The 18,691-nt window shown below is 40.8% G+C and overlaps 14 non-coding genes across 14 annotated transcripts; all 14 read right to left on the bottom strand.

Annotated features, from left to right (window-relative positions):
- Positions 1-2,576: 2,576 nt before the first annotated feature.
- TRNAR-ACG (transfer RNA arginine (anticodon ACG)) lies at positions 2,577-2,649 on the bottom strand. Its single transcript has one exon. It is a non-coding gene; the product is annotated as a tRNA-Arg (tRNA).
- A 478-nt stretch (positions 2,650-3,127) lies between these two features.
- TRNAR-ACG (transfer RNA arginine (anticodon ACG)) lies at positions 3,128-3,200 on the bottom strand. Its single transcript has one exon. It is a non-coding gene; the product is annotated as a tRNA-Arg (tRNA).
- A 1,029-nt stretch (positions 3,201-4,229) lies between these two features.
- On the bottom strand, positions 4,230-4,302 carry TRNAR-ACG (transfer RNA arginine (anticodon ACG)). Its single transcript has one exon. It is a non-coding gene; the product is annotated as a tRNA-Arg (tRNA).
- A 1,580-nt stretch (positions 4,303-5,882) lies between these two features.
- TRNAR-ACG (transfer RNA arginine (anticodon ACG)) lies at positions 5,883-5,955 on the bottom strand. Its single transcript has one exon. It is a non-coding gene; the product is annotated as a tRNA-Arg (tRNA).
- Positions 5,956-6,433: 478 nt separating this feature from the next.
- Positions 6,434-6,506, bottom strand: TRNAR-ACG (transfer RNA arginine (anticodon ACG)). Its single transcript has one exon. It is a non-coding gene; the product is annotated as a tRNA-Arg (tRNA).
- A 478-nt stretch (positions 6,507-6,984) lies between these two features.
- On the bottom strand, positions 6,985-7,057 carry TRNAR-ACG (transfer RNA arginine (anticodon ACG)). Its single transcript has one exon. It is a non-coding gene; the product is annotated as a tRNA-Arg (tRNA).
- A 1,580-nt stretch (positions 7,058-8,637) lies between these two features.
- Positions 8,638-8,710, bottom strand: TRNAR-ACG (transfer RNA arginine (anticodon ACG)). The gene has a single exon. It is a non-coding gene; the product is annotated as a tRNA-Arg (tRNA).
- Positions 8,711-9,739: 1,029 nt separating this feature from the next.
- TRNAR-ACG (transfer RNA arginine (anticodon ACG)) lies at positions 9,740-9,812 on the bottom strand. Its single transcript has one exon. It is a non-coding gene; the product is annotated as a tRNA-Arg (tRNA).
- Positions 9,813-10,290: 478 nt separating this feature from the next.
- On the bottom strand, positions 10,291-10,363 carry TRNAR-ACG (transfer RNA arginine (anticodon ACG)). Its single transcript has one exon. It is a non-coding gene; the product is annotated as a tRNA-Arg (tRNA).
- Positions 10,364-11,392: 1,029 nt separating this feature from the next.
- On the bottom strand, positions 11,393-11,465 carry TRNAR-ACG (transfer RNA arginine (anticodon ACG)). The gene has a single exon. It is a non-coding gene; the product is annotated as a tRNA-Arg (tRNA).
- Positions 11,466-12,494: 1,029 nt separating this feature from the next.
- On the bottom strand, positions 12,495-12,567 carry TRNAR-ACG (transfer RNA arginine (anticodon ACG)). Its single transcript has one exon. It is a non-coding gene; the product is annotated as a tRNA-Arg (tRNA).
- Positions 12,568-14,147: 1,580 nt separating this feature from the next.
- TRNAR-ACG (transfer RNA arginine (anticodon ACG)) lies at positions 14,148-14,220 on the bottom strand. Its single transcript has one exon. It is a non-coding gene; the product is annotated as a tRNA-Arg (tRNA).
- Positions 14,221-15,249: 1,029 nt separating this feature from the next.
- TRNAR-ACG (transfer RNA arginine (anticodon ACG)) lies at positions 15,250-15,322 on the bottom strand. The gene has a single exon. It is a non-coding gene; the product is annotated as a tRNA-Arg (tRNA).
- A 2,682-nt stretch (positions 15,323-18,004) lies between these two features.
- TRNAR-ACG (transfer RNA arginine (anticodon ACG)) lies at positions 18,005-18,077 on the bottom strand. The gene has a single exon. It is a non-coding gene; the product is annotated as a tRNA-Arg (tRNA).
- Positions 18,078-18,691: the final 614 nt, after the last annotated feature.

Below are 18,691 nucleotides of genomic sequence, written 5' to 3'. Positions count from 1 at the left end.
GGAACCAGATAGAGGGGAAATATTTTCATGGAATCCGGAAATCATGAGAGGCAAATCAAATGGAAACCAACTAATAACGAAATATTTTCATGTGATTGAGAACTCTTGTGAAGTTTTTACTTTTTTCCACAACACATTTTCGGAACAGGCTAAATCACATATTTCCAGATTTTTGCCATCTAGAACAAAGAGAACAAGCCGTAGATAAAATGTGTTGTGTATTTCCTGAAAATCCATGAATATTCTTAAACCTTGGGTAAATATCATTAAAAATAAGTAAGCAAAGGGTTACTGCCGTGACCCGGATTCGGACCAGGGTTGCTGCGGCCACAACGCAGAGTACTAACCACTATACAATCACGGCAACATGTACGAGCCAGGTAGGAGTCGAACCTACAATCTTCTGATTCGTAGTCAGACGCGTTGTCCATTGCACCACTGGCCCAGATGCAATGAGGATTGTTGCTTATGCATCACATTTCTGGATCACCTCAAAACTTACACAAGGATCCGATTGCCATAAGTTCCTTTCATGTATTGCAAAGCAAGTCGGAACCAGATAGAGGGGAAATATTTTCATGGAATCCGGAAATCATGTGAGGCAAATCAAATGGAAACCAGCTAATAACGAAATATTTTCATGTGATTGAGAACTCTTGTGAAGTTTTTACTTTTTTCCACAACACATTTTCGGAACAGGCTAAATCACATATTTCCAGATTTTTGCCATCTAGAACAAAGAGAACAAGCCGTAGATAAAATGTGTTGTGTATTTCCTGAAAATCCATGAATATTCTTAAACCTTGGGTAAATATCATTAAAAATAAGTAAGCAAAGGGTTACTGCCGTGACCCGGATTCGGACCGGGGTTGCTGCATCCACAACGCAGAGTACTAACCACTATACGATCACGGCAACATGTACAAGCCAGGTAGGAGTCGAACCTACAATCTTCTGATTCGTAGTCAGACGCGTTGTCCATTGCGCCACTGGCCCAGATGCAACGAGGATTGTTGCTTATGCATCACATTTCTGGATCACCTCAAAACTTACACAAGGATCCGATTGCCATAAGTTCCTTTCATGTATTGCAAAGCAAGTCGGAACCAGATAGAGGGGAAATATTTTCATGGAATCCGGAAATCATGTGAGGCAAATCAAATGGAAACCAGCTAATAACGAAATATTTTCATGTGATTGAGAACTCTTGTGAAGTTTTTACTTTTTTCCACAACACATTTTCGGAACAGGCTAAATCACATATTTCCAGATTTTTGCCATCTAGAACAAAGAGAACAAGCCGTAGATAAAATGTGTTGTGTATTTCCTGAAAATCCATGAATATTCTTAAACCTTGGGTAAATATCATTAAAAATAAGTAAGCAAAGGGTTACTGCCGTGACCCGGTTTCGGACCGGGGTTGCTGCGGCCACAACGCAGAGTACTAACCACTATACGATCACGGCAACATGTACGAGCCAGGTAGGAGTCGAACCTACAATCTTCTGATTCGTAGTCAGACGCATTGTCCATTGCGCCACTGGCCCAGATGTAACGAGGATTGTTGCTTATGCATCACATTTCTGGATCACCTCAAAACTTACACAAGGATCCAATTGCCATAAGTTCCTTTCATGTATTGCAAAGCAAGTCGGAACCAGATAGAGGGGAAATATTTTCATGGAATCCGGAAATCATGTGAGGCAAATCAAATGGAAACCAGCTAATAACGAAATATTTTCATGTGATTGAGAACTCTTGTGAAGTTTTTACTTTTTTCCACAACACATTTTCGGAACAGGCTAAATCACATATTTCCAGATTTTTGCCATCTAGAACAAAGAGAACAAGCTGTAGATAAAATGTGTTGTGTATTTCCTGAAAATCCATGAATATTCTTAAACCTTGGGTAAATATCATTAAAAATAAGTAAGCAAAGGGTTACTGCCGTGACCCGGATTCGGACCAGGGTTGCTGCGGCCACAACGCAGAGTACTAACCACTATACGATCACGGCAACATGTACGAGCCAGGTAGGAGTCGAACCTACAATCTTCTGATTCGTAGTCAGACGCGTTGTCCATTGCACCACTGGCCCAGATGCAACGAGGATTGTTGCTTATGCATCACATTTCTGGATCACCTCAAAACTTACACAAGGATCCGATTGCCATAAGTTCCTTTCATGTATTGCAAAGCAAGTCGGAACCAGATAGAGGGGAAATATTTTCATGGAATCCGGAAATCATGTGAGGCAAATCAAATGGAAACCAGCTAATAACGAAATATTTTCATGTGATTGAGAACTCTTGTGAAGTTTTTACTTTTTTCCACAACACATTTTCGGAACAGGCTAAATCACATATTTCCAGATTTTTGCCATCTAGAACAAAGAGAACAAGCTGTAGATAAAATGTGTTGTGTATTTCCTGAAAATCCATGAATATTCTTAAACCTTGGGTAAATATCATTAAAAATAAGTAAGCAAAGGGTTACTGCAGTGACCAGGATTCGGACCGGGGTTGCTGCGGCCACAACGCAGAGTACTAACCACTATACGATCACGGCAACATGTACGAGCCAGGTAGGAGTCGAACCTACAATCTTCTGATTCGTAGTCAGACGCGTTGTCCATTGCGCCACTGGCCCAGATGCAACGAGGATTGTTGCTTATGCATCACATTTCTGGATCACCTCAAAACTTACACAAGGATCCGATTGCCATAAGTTCCTTTCATGTATTGCAAAGCAAGTCGGAACCAGATAGAGGGGAAATATTTTCATGGAATCCGGAAATCATGTGAGGCAAATCAAATGGAAACCAGCTAATAACGAAATATTTTCATGTGATTGAGAACTCTTGTGAAGTTTTTACTTTTTTCCACAACACATTTTCGGAACAGGCTAAATCACATATTTCCAGATTTTTGCCATCTAGAACAAAGAGAACAAGCTGTAGATAAAATGTGTTGTGTATTTCCTGAAAATCCATGAATATTCTTAAACCTTGGGTAAATATCATTAAAAATAAGTAAGCAAAGGGTTACTGCCGTGACCCGGATTCGGACCGGGGTTGCTGCAGCCACAACGCAGAGTACTAACCACTATACGATCACGGCAACATGTATGAGCCAGGTAGGAGTCGAACCTACAATCTTCTGATTCGTAGTCAGACGCGTTGTCCATTGCGCCACTGGCCCAGATGCAACGAGGATTGTTGCTTATGCATCACATTTCTGGATCACCTCAAAACTTACACAAGGATCCGATTGCCATAAGTTCCTTTCATGTATTACAAAGCAAGTCGGAACCAGATAGAGGGGAAATATTTTCATGGAATCCGGAAATCATGTGAGGCAAATCAAATGGAAACCAGCTAATAACGAAATATTTTCATGTGATTGAGAACTCTTGTGAAGTTTTTACTTTTTTCCACAACACATTTTCGGAACAGGCTAAATCACATATTTCCAGATTTTTGCCATCTAGAACAAAGAGAACAAGCCGTAGATAAAATGTGTTGTGTATTTCCTGAAAATCCATGAATATTCTTAAACCTTGGGTAAATATCATTAAAAATAAGTAAGCAAAGGGTTACTGCCGTGACCCGGATTCGGACCAGGGTTGCTGCGGCCACAACGCAGAGTACTAACCACTATACGATCACGGCAACATGTACGAGCCAGGTAGGAGTCGAACCTACAATCTTCTGATTCGTAGTCAGACGCGTTGTCCATTGCACCACTGGCCCAGATGCAACGAGGATTGTTGCTTATGCATCACATTTCTGGATCACCTCAAAACTTACACAAGGATCCGATTGCCATAAGTTCCTTTCATGTATTGCAAAGCAAGTCGGAACCAGATAGAGGGGAAATATTTTCATGGAATCCGGAAATCATGTGAGGCAAATCAAATGGAAACCAGCTAATAACGAAATATTTTCATGTGATTGAGAACTCTTGTGAAGTTTTTACTTTTTTCCACAACACATTTTCGGAACAGGCTAAATCACATATTTCCAGATTTTTGCCATCTAGAACAAAGAGAACAAGCCGTAGATAAAATGTGTTGTGTATTTCCTGAAAATCCATGAATATTCTTAAACCTTGGGTAAATATCATTAAAAATAAGTAAGCAAAGGGTTACTGCCGTGACCCGGTTTCGGACCGGGGTTGCTGCGGCCACAACGCAGAGTACTAACCACTATACGATCACGGCAACATGTACGAGCCAGGTAGGAGTCGAACCTACAATCTTCTGATTCGTAGTCAGACGCGTTGTCCATTGCGCCACTGGCCCAGATGCAATGAGGATTGTTGCTTATGCATCACATTTCTGGATCACCTCAAAACTTACACAAGGATCCGATTGCCATAAGTTCCTTTCATGTATTGCAAAGCAAGTCGGAACCAGATAGAGGGGAAATATTTTCATGGAATCCGGAAATCATGTGAGGCAAATCAAATGGAAACCAGCTAATAACGAAATATTTTCATGTGATTGAGAACTCTTGTGAAGTTTTTACTTTTTTCCACAACACATTTTCGGAACAGGCTAAATCACATATTTCCAGATTTTTGCCATCTAGAACAAAGAGAACAAGCTGTAGATAAAATGTGTTGTGTATTTCCTGAAAATCCATGAATATTCTTAAACCTTGGGTAAATATCATTAAAAATAAGTAAGCAAAGGGTTACTGCCGTGACCCGGATTCGGACCAGGGTTGCTGCGGCCACAACGCAGAGTACTAACCACTATACGATCACGGCAACATGTACGAGCCAGGTAGGAGTCGAACCTACAATCTTCTGATTCGTAGTCAGACGCGTTGTCCATTGCACCACTGGCCCAGATGCAACGAGGATTGTTGCTTATGCATCACATTTCTGGATCACCTCAAAACTTACACAAGGATCCGATTGCCATAAGTTCCTTTCATGTATTGCAAAGCAAGTCGGAACCAGATAGAGGGGAAATATTTTCATGGAATCCGGAAATCATGTGAGGCAAATCAAATGGAAACCAGCTAATAACGAAATATTTTCATGTGATTGAGAACTCTTGTGAAGTTTTTACTTTTTTCCACAACACATTTTCGGAACAGGCTAAATCACATATTTCCAGATTTTTGCCATCTAGAACAAAGAGAACAAGCTGTAGATAAAATGTGTTGTGTATTTCCTGAAAATCCATGAATATTCTTAAACCTTGGGTAAATATCATTAAAAATAAGTAAGCAAAGGGTTACTGCCGTGACCCGGATTCGGACCAGGGTTGCTGCGGCCACAACGCAGAGTACTAACCACTATACGATCACGGCAACATGTACGAGCCAGGTAGGAGTCGAACCTACAATCTTCTGATTCGTAGTCAGACGCGTTGTCCATTGCACCACTGGCCCAGATGCAACGAGGATTGTTGCTTATGCATCACATTTCTGGATCACCTCAAAACTTACACAAGGATCCGATTGCCATAAGTTCCTTTCATGTATTGCAAAGCAAGTCGGAACCAGATAGAGGGGAAATATTTTCATGGAATCCGGAAATCATGTGAGGCAAATCAAATGGAAACCAGCTAATAACGAAATATTTTCATGTGATTGAGAACTCTTGTGAAGTTTTTACTTTTTTCCACAACACATTTTCGGAACAGGCTAAATCACATATTTCCAGATTTTTGCCATCTAGAACAAAGAGAACAAGCCGTAGATAAAATGTGTTGTGTATTTCCTGAAAATCCATGAATATTCTTAAACCTTGGGTAAATATCATTAAAAATAAGTAAGCAAAGGGTTACTGCCGTGACACGGTTTCGGACCGGGGTTGCTGTGGCCACAACGCAGAGTACTAACCACTATACGATCACGGCAACATGTACGAGCCAGGTAGGAGTCGAACCTACAATCTTCTGATTCGTAGTCAGACGCGTTGTCCATTGCGCCACTGGCCCAGATGCAATGAGGATTGTTGCTTATGCATCACATTTCTGGATCACCTCAAAACTTACACAAGGATCCGATTGCCATAAGTTCCTTTCATGTATTGCAAAGCAAGTCGGAACCAGATAGAGGGGAAATATTTTCATGGAATCCGGAAATCATGTGAGGCAAATCAAATGGAAACCAGCTAATAACGAAATATTTTCATGTGATTGAGAACTCTTGTGAAGTTTTTACTTTTTTCCACAACACATTTTCGGAACAGGCTAAATCACATATTTCCAGATTTTTGCCATCTAGAACAAAGAGAACAAGCTGTAGATAAAATGTGTTGTGTATTTCCTGAAAATCCATGAATATTCTTAAACCTTGGGTAAATATCATTAAAAATAAGTAAGCAAAGGGTTACTGCAGTGACCAGGATTCGGACCGGGGTTGCTGCGGCCACAACGCAGAGTACTAACCACTATACGATCACGGCAACATGTACGAGCCAGGTAGGAGTCGAACCTACAATCTTCTGATTCGTAGTCAGACGCGTTGTCCATTGCGCCACTGGCCCAGATGCAACGAGGATTGTTGCTTATGCATCACATTTCTGGATCACCTCAAAACTTACACAAGGATCCGATTGCCATAAGTTCCTTTCATGTATTGCAAAGCAAGTCGGAACCAGATAGAGGGGAAATATTTTCATGGAATCCGGAAATCATGTGAGGCAAATCAAATGGAAACCAGCTAATAACGAAATATTTTCATGTGATTGAGAACTCTTGTGAAGTTTTTACTTTTTTCCACAACACATTTTCGGAACAGGCTAAATCACATATTTCCAGATTTTTGCCATCTAGAACAAAGAGAACAAGCTGTAGATAAAATGTGTTGTGTATTTCCTGAAAATCCATGAATATTCTTAAACCTTGGGTAAATATCATTAAAAATAAGTAAGCAAAGGGTTACTGCCGTGACCCGGATTCGGACCGGGGTTGCTGCAGCCACAACGCAGAGTACTAACCACTATACGATCACGGCAACATGTATGAGCCAGGTAGGAGTCGAACCTACAATCTTCTGATTCGTAGTCAGACGCGTTGTCCATTGCGCCACTGGCCCAGATGCAACGAGGATTGTTGCTTATGCATCACATTTCTGGATCACCTCAAAACTTACACAAGGATCCGATTGCCATAAGTTCCTTTCATGTATTGCAAAGCAAGTCGGAACCAGATAGAGGGGAAATATTTTCATGGAATCCGGAAATCATGTGAGGCAAATCAAATGGAAACCAGCTAATAACGAAATATTTTCATGTGATTGAGAACTCTTGTGAAGTTTTTACTTTTTTCCACAACACATTTTCGGAACAGGCTAAATCACATATTTCCAGATTTTTGCCATCTAGAACAAAGAGAACAAGCTGTAGATAAAATGTGTTGTGTATTTCCTGAAAATCCATGAATATTCTTAAACCTTGGGTAAATATCATTAAAAATAAGTAAGCAAAGGGTTACTGCCGTGACCCGGATTCGGACCAGGGTTGCTGCGGCCACAACGCAGAGTACTAACCACTATACGATCACGGCAACATGTACGAGCCAGGTAGGAGTCGAACCTACAATCTTCTGATTCGTAGTCAGACGCGTTGTCCATTGCACCACTGGCCCAGATGCAACGAGGATTGTTGCTTATGCATCACATTTCTGGATCACCTCAAAACTTACACAAGGATCCGATTGCCATAAGTTCCTTTCATGTATTGCAAAGCAAGTCGGAACCAGATAGAGGGGAAATATTTTCATGGAATCCGGAAATCATGTGAGGCAAATCAAATGGAAACCAGCTAATAACGAAATATTTTCATGTGATTGAGAACTCTTGTGAAGTTTTTACTTTTTTCCACAACACATTTTCGGAACAGGCTAAATCACATATTTCCAGATTTTTGCCATCTAGAACAAAGAGAACAAGCCGTAGATAAAATGTGTTGTGTATTTCCTGAAAATCCATGAATATTCTTAAACCTTGGGTAAATATCATTAAAAATAAGTAAGCAAAGGGTTACTGCCGTGACCCGGTTTCGGACCGGGGTTGCTGTGGCCACAACGCAGAGTACTAACCACTATACGATCACGGCAACATGTACGAGCCAGGTAGGAGTCGAACCTACAATCTTCTGATTCGTAGTCAGACGCGTTGTCCATTGCACCACTTTCCCAGATGCAACGAGGATTGTTGCTTATGCATCACATTTCTGGATCACCTCAAAACTTACACAAGGATCCGATTGCCATAAGTTCCTTTCATGTATTGCAAAGCAAGTCGGAACCAGATAGAGGGGAAATATTTTCATGGAATCCGGAAATCATGTGAGGCAAATCAAATGGAAACCAGCTAATAACGAAATATTTTCATGTGATTGAGAACTCTTGTGAAGTTTTTACTTTTTTCCACAACACATTTTCGGAACAGGCTAAATCACATATTTCCAGATTTTTGCCATCTAGAACAAAGAGAACAAGCTGTAGATAAAATGTGTTGTGTATTTCCTGAAAATCCATGAATATTCTTAAACCTTGGGTAAATATCATTAAAAATAAGTAAGCAAAGGGTTACTGCCGTGACCCGGATTCGGACCGGGGTTGCTGCAGCCACAACGCAGAGTACTAACCACTATACGATCACGGCAACATGTATGAGCCAGGTAGGAGTCGAACCTACAATCTTCTGATTCGTAGTCAGACGCGTTGTCCATTGCGCCACTGGCCCAGATGCAACGAGGATTGTTGCTTATGCATCACATTTCTGGATCACCTCAAAACTTACACAAGGATCCGATTGCCATAAGTTCCTTTCATGTATTGCAAAGCAAGTCGGAACCAGATAGAGGGGAAATATTTTCATGGAATCCGGAAATCATGTGAGGCAAATCAAATGGAAACCAGCTAATAACGAAATATTTTCATGTGATTGAGAACTCTTGTGAAGTTTTTACTTTTTTCCACAACACATTTTCGGAACAGGCTAAATCACATATTTCCAGATTTTTGCCATCTAGAACAAAGAGAACAAGCTGTAGATAAAATGTGTTGTGTATTTCCTGAAAATCCATGAATATTCTTAAACCTTGGGTAAATATCATTAAAAATAAGTAAGCAAAGGGTTACTGCCGTGACCCGGATTCGGACCAGGGTTGCTGCGGCCACAACGCAGAGTACTAACCACTATACGATCACGGCAACATGTACGAGCCAGGTAGGAGTCGAACCTACAATCTTCTGATTCGTAGTCAGACGCGTTGTCCATTGCACCACTGGCCCAGATGCAACGAGGATTGTTGCTTATGCATCACATTTCTGGATCACCTCAAAACTTACACAAGGATCCGATTGCCATAAGTTCCTTTCATGTATTGCAAAGCAAGTCGGAACCAGATAGAGGGGAAATATTTTCATGGAATCCGGAAATCATGTGAGGCAAATCAAATGGAAACCAGCTAATAACGAAATATTTTCATGTGATTGAGAACTCTTGTGAAGTTTTTACTTTTTTCCACAACACATTTTCGGAACAGGCTAAATCACATATTTCCAGATTTTTGCCATCTAGAACAAAGAGAACAAGCCGTAGATAAAATGTGTTGTGTATTTCCTGAAAATCCATGAATATTCTTAAACCTTGGGTAAATATCATTAAAAATAAGTAAGCAAAGGGTTACTGCCGTGACCCGGTTTCGGACCGGGGTTGCTGTGGCCACAACGCAGAGTACTAACCACTATACGATCACGGCAACATGTACGAGCCAGGTAGGAGTCGAACCTACAATCTTCTGATTCGTAGTCAGACGCGTTGTCCATTGCGCCACTGGCCCAGATGCAATGAGGATTGTTGCTTATGCATCACATTTCTGGATCACCTCAAAACTTACACAAGGATCCGATTGCCATAAGTTCCTTTCATGTATTGCAAAGCAAGTCGGAACCAGATAGAGGGGAAATATTTTCATGGAATCCGGAAATCATGTGAGGCAAATCAAATGGAAACCAGCTAATAACGAAATATTTTCATGTGATTGAGAACTCTTGTGAAGTTTTTACTTTTTTCCACAACACATTTTCGGAACAGGCTAAATCACATATTTCCAGATTTTTGCCATCTAGAACAAAGAGAACAAGCTGTAGATAAAATGTGTTGTGTATTTCCTGAAAATCCATGAATATTCTTAAACCTTGGGTAAATATCATTAAAAATAAGTAAGCAAAGGGTTACTGCAGTGACCAGGATTCGGACCGGGGTTGCTGCGGCCACAACGCAGAGTACTAACCACTATACGATCACGGCAACATGTACGAGCCAGGTAGGAGTCGAACCTACAATCTTCTGATTCGTAGTCAGACGCGTTGTCCATTGCGCCACTGGCCCAGATGCAACGAGGATTGTTGCTTATGCATCACATTTCTGGATCACCTCAAAACTTACACAAGGATCCGATTGCCATAAGTTCCTTTCATGTATTGCAAAGCAAGTCGGAACCAGATAGAGGGGAAATATTTTCATGGAATCCGGAAATCATGTGAGGCAAATCAAATGGAAACCAGCTAATAACGAAATATTTTCATGTGATTGAGAACTCTTGTGAAGTTTTTACTTTTTTCCACAACACATTTTCGGAACAGGCTAAATCACATATTTCCAGATTTTTGCCATCTAGAACAAAGAGAACAAGCTGTAGATAAAATGTGTTGTGTATTTCCTGAAAATCCATGAATATTCTTAAACCTTGGGTAAATATCATTAAAAATAAGTAAGCAAAGGGTTACTGCCGTGACCCGGATTCGGACCGGGGTTGCTGCAGCCACAACGCAGAGTACTAACCACTATACGATCACGGCAACATGTACGAGGCAGTTAGGAGTCGAACCTACAATCTTCTGATTCGTAGTCAGACGCGTTGTCCATTGCGCCACTGGCCCAGATGCAACGAGGATTGTTGCTTATGCATCACATTTCTGGATCACCTCAAAACTTACACAAGGATCCGATTGCCATAAGTTCCTTTCATGTATTGCAAAGCAAGTCGGAACCAGATAGAGGGGAAATATTTTCATGGAATCCGGAAATCATGTGAGGCAAATCAAATGGAAACCAGCTAATAACGAAATATTTTCATGTGATTGAGAACTCTTGTGAAGTTTTTACTTTTTTCCACAACACATTTTCGGAACAGGCTAAATCACATATTTCCAGATTTTTGCCATCTAGAACAAAGAGAACAAGCTGTAGATAAAATGTGTTGTGTATTTCCTGAAAATCCATGAATATTCTTAAACCTTGGGTAAATATCATTAAAAATAAGTAAGCAAAGGGTTACTGCAGTGACCAGGATTCGGACCGGGGTTGCTGCGGCCACAACGCAGAGTACTAACCACTATACGATCACGGCAACATGTACGAGCCAGGTAGGAGTCGAACCTACAATCTTCTGATTCGTAGTCAGACGCGTTGTCCATTGCGCCACTGGCCCAGATGCAACAAGGATTGTTGCTTATGCATCACATTTCTGGATCACCTCAAAACGTACACAAGGATCCGATTGCCATAAGTTCCTTTCATGTATTGCAAAGCAAGTCGGAACCAGATAGAGGGGAAATATTTTCATGGAATCCGGAAATCATGTGAGGCAAATCAAATGGAAACCAGCTAATAACGAAATATTTTCATGTGATTGAGAACTCTTGTGAAGTTTTTACTTTTTTCCACAACACATTTTCGGAACAGGCTAAATCACATATTTCCAGATTTTTGCCATCTAGAACAAAGAGAACAAGCTGTAGATAAAATGTGTTGTGTATTTCCTGAAAATCCATGAATATTCTTAAACCTTGGGTAAATATCATTAAAAATAAGTAAGCAAAGGGTTACTGCCGTGACCCGGATTCGGACCGGGGTTGCTGCAGCCACAACGCAGAGTACTAACCACTATACGATCACGGCAACATGTACGAGGCAGTTAGGAGTCGAACCTACAATCTTCTGATTCGTAGTCAGATGCGTTGTCCATTGCGCCACTGGCCCAGATGCAACGAGGATTGTTGCTTATGCATCACATTTCTGGATCACCTCAAAACTTACACAAGGATCCGATTGCCATAAGTTCCTTTCATGTATTGCAAAGCAAGTCGGAACCAGATAGAGGGGAAATATTTTCATGGAATCCGGAAATCATGTGAGGCAAATCAAATGGAAACCAGCTAATAACGAAATATTTTCATGTGATTGAGAACTCTTGTGAAGTTTTTACTTTTTTCCACAACACATTTTCGGAACAGGCTAAATCACATATTTCCAGATTTTTGCCATCTAGAACAAAGAGAACAAGCTGTAGATAAAATGTGTTGTGTATTTCCTGAAAATCCATGAATATTCTTAAACCTTGGGTAAATATCATTAAAAATAAGTAAGCAAAGGGTTACTGCAGTGACCAGGATTCGGACCGGGGTTGCTGCGGCCACAACGCAGAGTACTAACCACTATACGATCACGGCAACATGTACGAGCCAGGTAGGAGTCGAACCTACAATCTTCTGATTCGTAGTCAGACGCGTTGTCCATTGCGCCACTGGCCCAGATGCAACGAGGATTGTTGCTTATACATCACATTTCTGGATCACCTCAAAACTTACACAAGGATCCGATTGCCATAAGTTCCTTTCATGTATTGCAAAGCAAGTCGGAACCAGATAGAGGGGAAATATTTTCATGGAATCCGGAAATCATGTGAGGCAAATCAAATGGAAACCAGCTAATAACGAAATATTTTCATGTGATTGAGAACTCTTGTGAAGTTTTTACTTTTTTCCACAACACATTTTCGGAACAGGCTAAATCACATATTTCCAGATTTTTGCCATCTAGAACAAAGAGAACAAGCTGTAGATAAAATGTGTTGTGTATTTCCTGAAAATCCATGAATATTCTTAAACCTTGGGTAAATATCATTAAAAATAAGTAAGCAAAGGGTTACTGCAGTGACCAGGATTCGGACCGGGGTTGCTGCGGCCACAACGCAGAGTACTAACCACTATACGATCACGGCAACATGTACGAGCCAGGTAGGAGTCGAACCTACAATCTTCTGATTCGTAGTCAGATGCGTTGTCCATTGCGCCACTGGCCCAGATGCAACGAGGATTGTTGCTTATGCATCACATTTCTGGATCACCTCAAAACTTACACAAGGATCCGATTGCCATAAGTTCCTTTCATGTATTGCAAAGCAAGTCGGAACCAGATAGAGGGGAAATATTTTCATGGAATCCGGAAATCATGTGAGGCAAATCAAATGGAAACCAGCTAATAACGAAATATTTTCATGTGATTGAGAACTCTTGTGAAGTTTTTACTTTTTTCCACAACACATTTTCGGAACAGGCTAAATCACATATTTCCAGATTTTTGCCATCTAGAACAAAGAGAACAAGCTGTAGATAAAATGTGTTGTGTATTTCCTGAAAATCCATGAATATTCTTAAACCTTGGGTAAATATCATTAAAAATAAGTAAGCAAAGGGTTACTGCCGTGACCCGGATTCGGACCGGGGTTGCTGCAGCCACAACGCAGAGTACTAACCACTATACGATCACGGCAACATGTACGAGGCAGTTAGGAGTCGAACCTACAATCTTCTGATTCGTAGTCAGACGCGTTGTCCATTGCGCCACTGGCCCAGATGCAACGAGGATTGTTGCTTATGCATCACATTTCTGGATCACCTCAAAACTTACACAAGGATCCGATTGCCATAAGTTCCTTTCATGTATTGCAAAGCAAGTCGGAACCAGATAGAGGGGAAATATTTTCATGGAATCCGGAAATCATGTGAGGCAAATCAAATGGAAACCAGCTAATAACGAAATATTTTCATGTGATTGAGAACTCTTGTGAAGTTTTTACTTTTTTCCACAACACATTTTCGGAACAGGCTAAATCACATATTTCCAGATTTTTGCCATCTAGAACAAAGAGAACAAGCTGTAGATAAAATGTGTTGTGTATTTCCTGAAAATCCATGAATATTCTTAAACCTTGGGTAAATATCATTAAAAATAAGTAAGCAAAGGGTTACTGCAGTGACCAGGATTCGGACCGGGGTTGCTGCGGCCACAACGCAGAGTACTAACCACTATACGATCACGGCAACATGTACGAGCCAGGTAGGAGTCGAACCTACAATCTTCTGATTCGTAGTCAGACGCGTTGTCCATTGCGCCACTGGCCCAGATGCAACGAGGATTGTTGCTTATGCATCACATTTCTGGATCACCTCAAAACGTACACAAGGATCCGATTGCCATAAGTTCCTTTCATGTATTGCAAAGCAAGTCGGAACCAGATAGAGGGGAAATATTTTCATGGAATCCGGAAATCATGTGAGGCAAATCAAATGGAAACCAGCTAATAACGAAATATTTTCATGTGATTGAGAACTCTTGTGAAGTTTTTACTTTTTTCCACAACACATTTTCGGAACAGGCTAAATCACATATTTCCAGATTTTTGCCATCTAGAACAAAGAGAACAAGCTGTAGATAAAATGTGTTGTGTATTTCCTGAAAATCCATGAATATTCTTAAACCTTGGGTAAATATCATTAAAAATAAGTAAGCAAAGGGTTACTGCCGTGACCCGGATTCGGACCGGGGTTGCTGCAGCCACAACGCAGAGTACTAACCACTATACGATCACGGCAACATGTACGAGGCAGTTAGGAGTCGAACCTACAATCTTCTGATTCGTAGTCAGATGCGTTGTCCATTGCGCCACTGGCCCAGATGCAACGAGGATTGTTGCTTATGCATCACATTTCTGGATCACCTCAAAACTTACACAAGGATCCGATTGCCATAAGTTCCTTTCATGTATTGCAAAGCAAGTCGGAACCAGATAGAGGGGAAATATTTTCATGGAATCCGGAAATCATGTGAGGCAAATCAAATGGAAACCAGCTAATAACGAAATATTTTCATGTGATTGAGAACTCTTGTGAAGTTTTTACTTTTTTCCACAACACATTTTCGGAACAGGCTAAATCACATATTTCCAGATTTTTGCCATCTAGAACAAAGAGAACAAGCTGTAGATAAAATGTGTTGTGTATTTCCTGAAAATCCATGAATATTCTTAAACCTTGGGTAAATATCATTAAAAATAAGTAAGCAAAGGGTTACTGCAGTGACCAGGATTCGGACCGGGGTTGCTGCGGCCACAACGCAGAGTACTAACCACTATACGATCACGGCAACATGTACGAGCCAGGTAGGAGTCGAACCTACAATCTTCTGATTCGTAGTCAGACGCGTTGTCCATTGCGCCACTGGCCCAGATGCAACGAGGATTGTTGCTTATACATCACATTTCTGGATCACCTCAAAACTTACACAAGGATCCGATTGCCATAAGTTCCTTTCATGTATTGCAAAGCAAGTCGGAACCAGATAGAGGGGAAATATTTTCATGGAATCCGGAAATCATGTGAGGCAAATCAAATGGAAACCAGCTAATAACGAAATATTTTCATGTGATTGAGAACTCTTGTGAAGTTTTTACTTTTTTCCACAACACATTTTCGGAACAGGCTAAATCACATATTTCCAGATTTTTGCCATCTAGAACAAAGAGAACAAGCTGTAGATAAAATGTGTTGTGTATTTCCTGAAAATCCATGAATATTCTTAAACCTTGGGTAAATATCATTAAAAATAAGTAAGCAAAGGGTTACTGCAGTGACCAGGATTCGGACCGGGGTTGCTGCGGCCACAACGCAGAGTACTAACCACTATACGATCACGGCAACATGTACGAGCCAGGTAGGAGTCGAACCTACAATCTTCTGATTCGTAGTCAGATGCGTTGTCCATTGCGCCACTGGCCCAGATGCAACGAGGATTGTTGCTTATGCATCACATTTCTGGATCACCTCAAAACTTACACAAGGATCCGATTGCCATAAGTTCCTTTCATGTATTGCAAAGCAAGTCGGAACCAGATAGAGGGGAAATATTTTCATGGAATCCGGAAATCATGTGAGGCAAATCAAATGGAAACCAGCTAATAACGAAATATTTTCATGTGATTGAGAACTCTTGTGAAGTTTTTACTTTTTTCCACAACACATTTTCGGAACAGGCTAAATCACATATTTCCAGATTTTTGCCATCTAGAACAAAGAGAACAAGCTGTAGATAAAATGTGTTGTGTATTTCCTGAAAATCCATGAATATTCTTAAACCTTGGGTAAATATCATTAAAAATAAGTAAGCAAAGGGTTACTGCCGTGACCCGGATTCGGACCGGGGTTGCTGCAGCCACAACGCAGAGTACTAACCACTATACGATCACGGCAACATGTACGAGGCAGTTAGGAGTCGAACCTACAATCTTCTGATTCGTAGTCAGACGCGTTGTCCATTGCGCCACTGGCCCAGATGCAACGAGGATTGTTGCTTATGCATCACATTTCTGGATCACCTCAAAACTTACACAAGGATCCGATTGCCATAAGTTCCTTTCATGTATTGCAAAGCAAGTCGGAACCAGATAGAGGGGAAATATTTTCATGGAATCCGGAAATCATGTGAGGCAAATCAAATGGAAACCAGCTAATAACGAAATATTTTCATGTGATTGAGAACTCTTGTGAAGTTTTTACTTTTTTCCACAACACATTTTCGGAACAGGCTAAATCACATATTTCCAGATTTTTGCCATCTAGAACAAAGAGAACAAGCTGTAGATAAAATGTGTTGTGTATTTCCTGAAAATCCATGAATATTCTTAAACCTTGGGTAAATATCATTAAAAATAAGTAAGCAAAGGGTTACTGCAGTGACCAGGATTCGGACCGGGGTTGCTGCGGCCACAACGCAGAGTACTAACCACTATACGATCACGGCAACATGTACGAGCCAGGTAGGAGTCGAACCTACAATCTTCTGATTCGTAGTCAGATGCGTTGTCCATTGCGCCACTGGCCCAGATGCAACGAGGATTGTTGCTTATGCATCACATTTCTGGATCACCTCAAAACTTACACAAGGATCCGATTGCCATAAGTTCCTTTCATGTATTGCAAAGCAAGTCGGAACCAGATAGAGGGGAAATATTTTCATGGAATCCGGAAATCATGTGAGGCAAATCAAATGGAAACCAGCTAATAACGAAATATTTTCATGTGATTGAGAACTCTTGTGAAGTTTTTACTTTTTTCCACAACACATTTTCGGAACAGGCTAAATCACATATTTCCAGATTTTTGCCATCTAGAACAAAGAGAACAAGCTGTAGATAGAATGTGTTGTGTATTTCCTGAAAATCCATGAATATTCTTAAACCTTGGGTAAATATCATTAAAAATAAGTAAGCAAAGGGTTACTGCCGTGACCCGGATTCGGACCGGGGTTGCTGCAGCCACAACGCAGAGTACTAACCACTATACGATCACGGCAACATGTACGAGGCAGTTAGGAGTCGAACCTACAATCTTCTGATTCGTAGTCAGACGCGTTGTCCATTGCGCCACTGGCCCAGATGCAACGAGGATTGTTGCTTATGCATCACATTTCTGGATCACCTCAAAACTTACACAAGGATCCGATTGCCATAAGTTCCTTTCATGTATTGCAAAGCAAGTCGGAACCAGATAGAGGGGAAATATTTTCATGGAATCCGGAAATCATGTGAGGCAAATCAAATGGAAACCAGCTAATAACGAAATATTTTCATGTGATTGAGAACTCTTGTGAAGTTTTTACTTTTTTCCACAACACATTTTCGGAACAGGCTAAATCACATATTTCCAGATTTTTGCCATCTAGAACAAAGAGAACAAGCCGTAGATAAAATGTGTTGTGTATTTCCTGAAAATCCATGAATATTCTTAAACCTTGGGTAAATATCATTAAAAATAAATAAGCAAAGGGTTACTGCCGTGACCCGGATTCGGACCGGGGTTGCTGCGGCCACAACGCAGAGTACTAACCACTATACGATCACGGCAACACGTACGAGCCAGGTAGGAGTCGAACCTACAATCTTCTGATTCGTAGTCAGACGCGTTGTCCATTGCGCCACTGGCCCAGATGCAACGAGGATTGTTGCTTATGCATCACATTTCTGGATCACCTCAAAACTTACACAAGGATCCGATTGCCATAAGTTCCTTTCATGTATTGCAAAGCAAGTCGGAACCAGATAGAGGGGAAATATTTTCATGGAATCCGGAAATCATGTGAGGCAAATCAAATGGAAACCAGCTAATAACGAAATATTTTCATGTGATTGAGAACTCTTGTGAAGTTTTTACTTTTTTCCACAACACATTTTCGGAACAGGCTAAATCACATATTTCCAGATTTTTGCCATCTAGAACAAAGAGAACAAGCTGTAGATAAAATGTGTTGTGTATTTCCTGAAAATCCATGAATATTCTTAAACCTTGGGTAAATATCATTAAAAATAAGTAAGCAAAGGGTTACTGCCGTGACCCGGATTCGGACCGGGGTTGCTGCAGCCACAACGCAGAGTACTAACCACTATACGATCACGGCAACATGTACGAGGCAGTTAGGAGTCGAACCTACAATCTTCTGATTCGTAGTCAGACGCGTTGTCCATTGCGCCACTGGCCCAGATGCAACGAGGATTGTTGCTTATGCATCACATTTCTGGATCACCTCAAAACTTACACAAGG

This window comes from Rhinoderma darwinii, chromosome 3 (genome assembly GCF_050947455.1).
Source record: "Rhinoderma darwinii isolate aRhiDar2 chromosome 3, aRhiDar2.hap1, whole genome shotgun sequence".
Taxonomy (NCBI): domain Eukaryota; kingdom Metazoa; phylum Chordata; class Amphibia; order Anura; family Rhinodermatidae; genus Rhinoderma; species Rhinoderma darwinii.
This window is presented reverse-complemented; position numbering and strand designations above follow the sequence as displayed.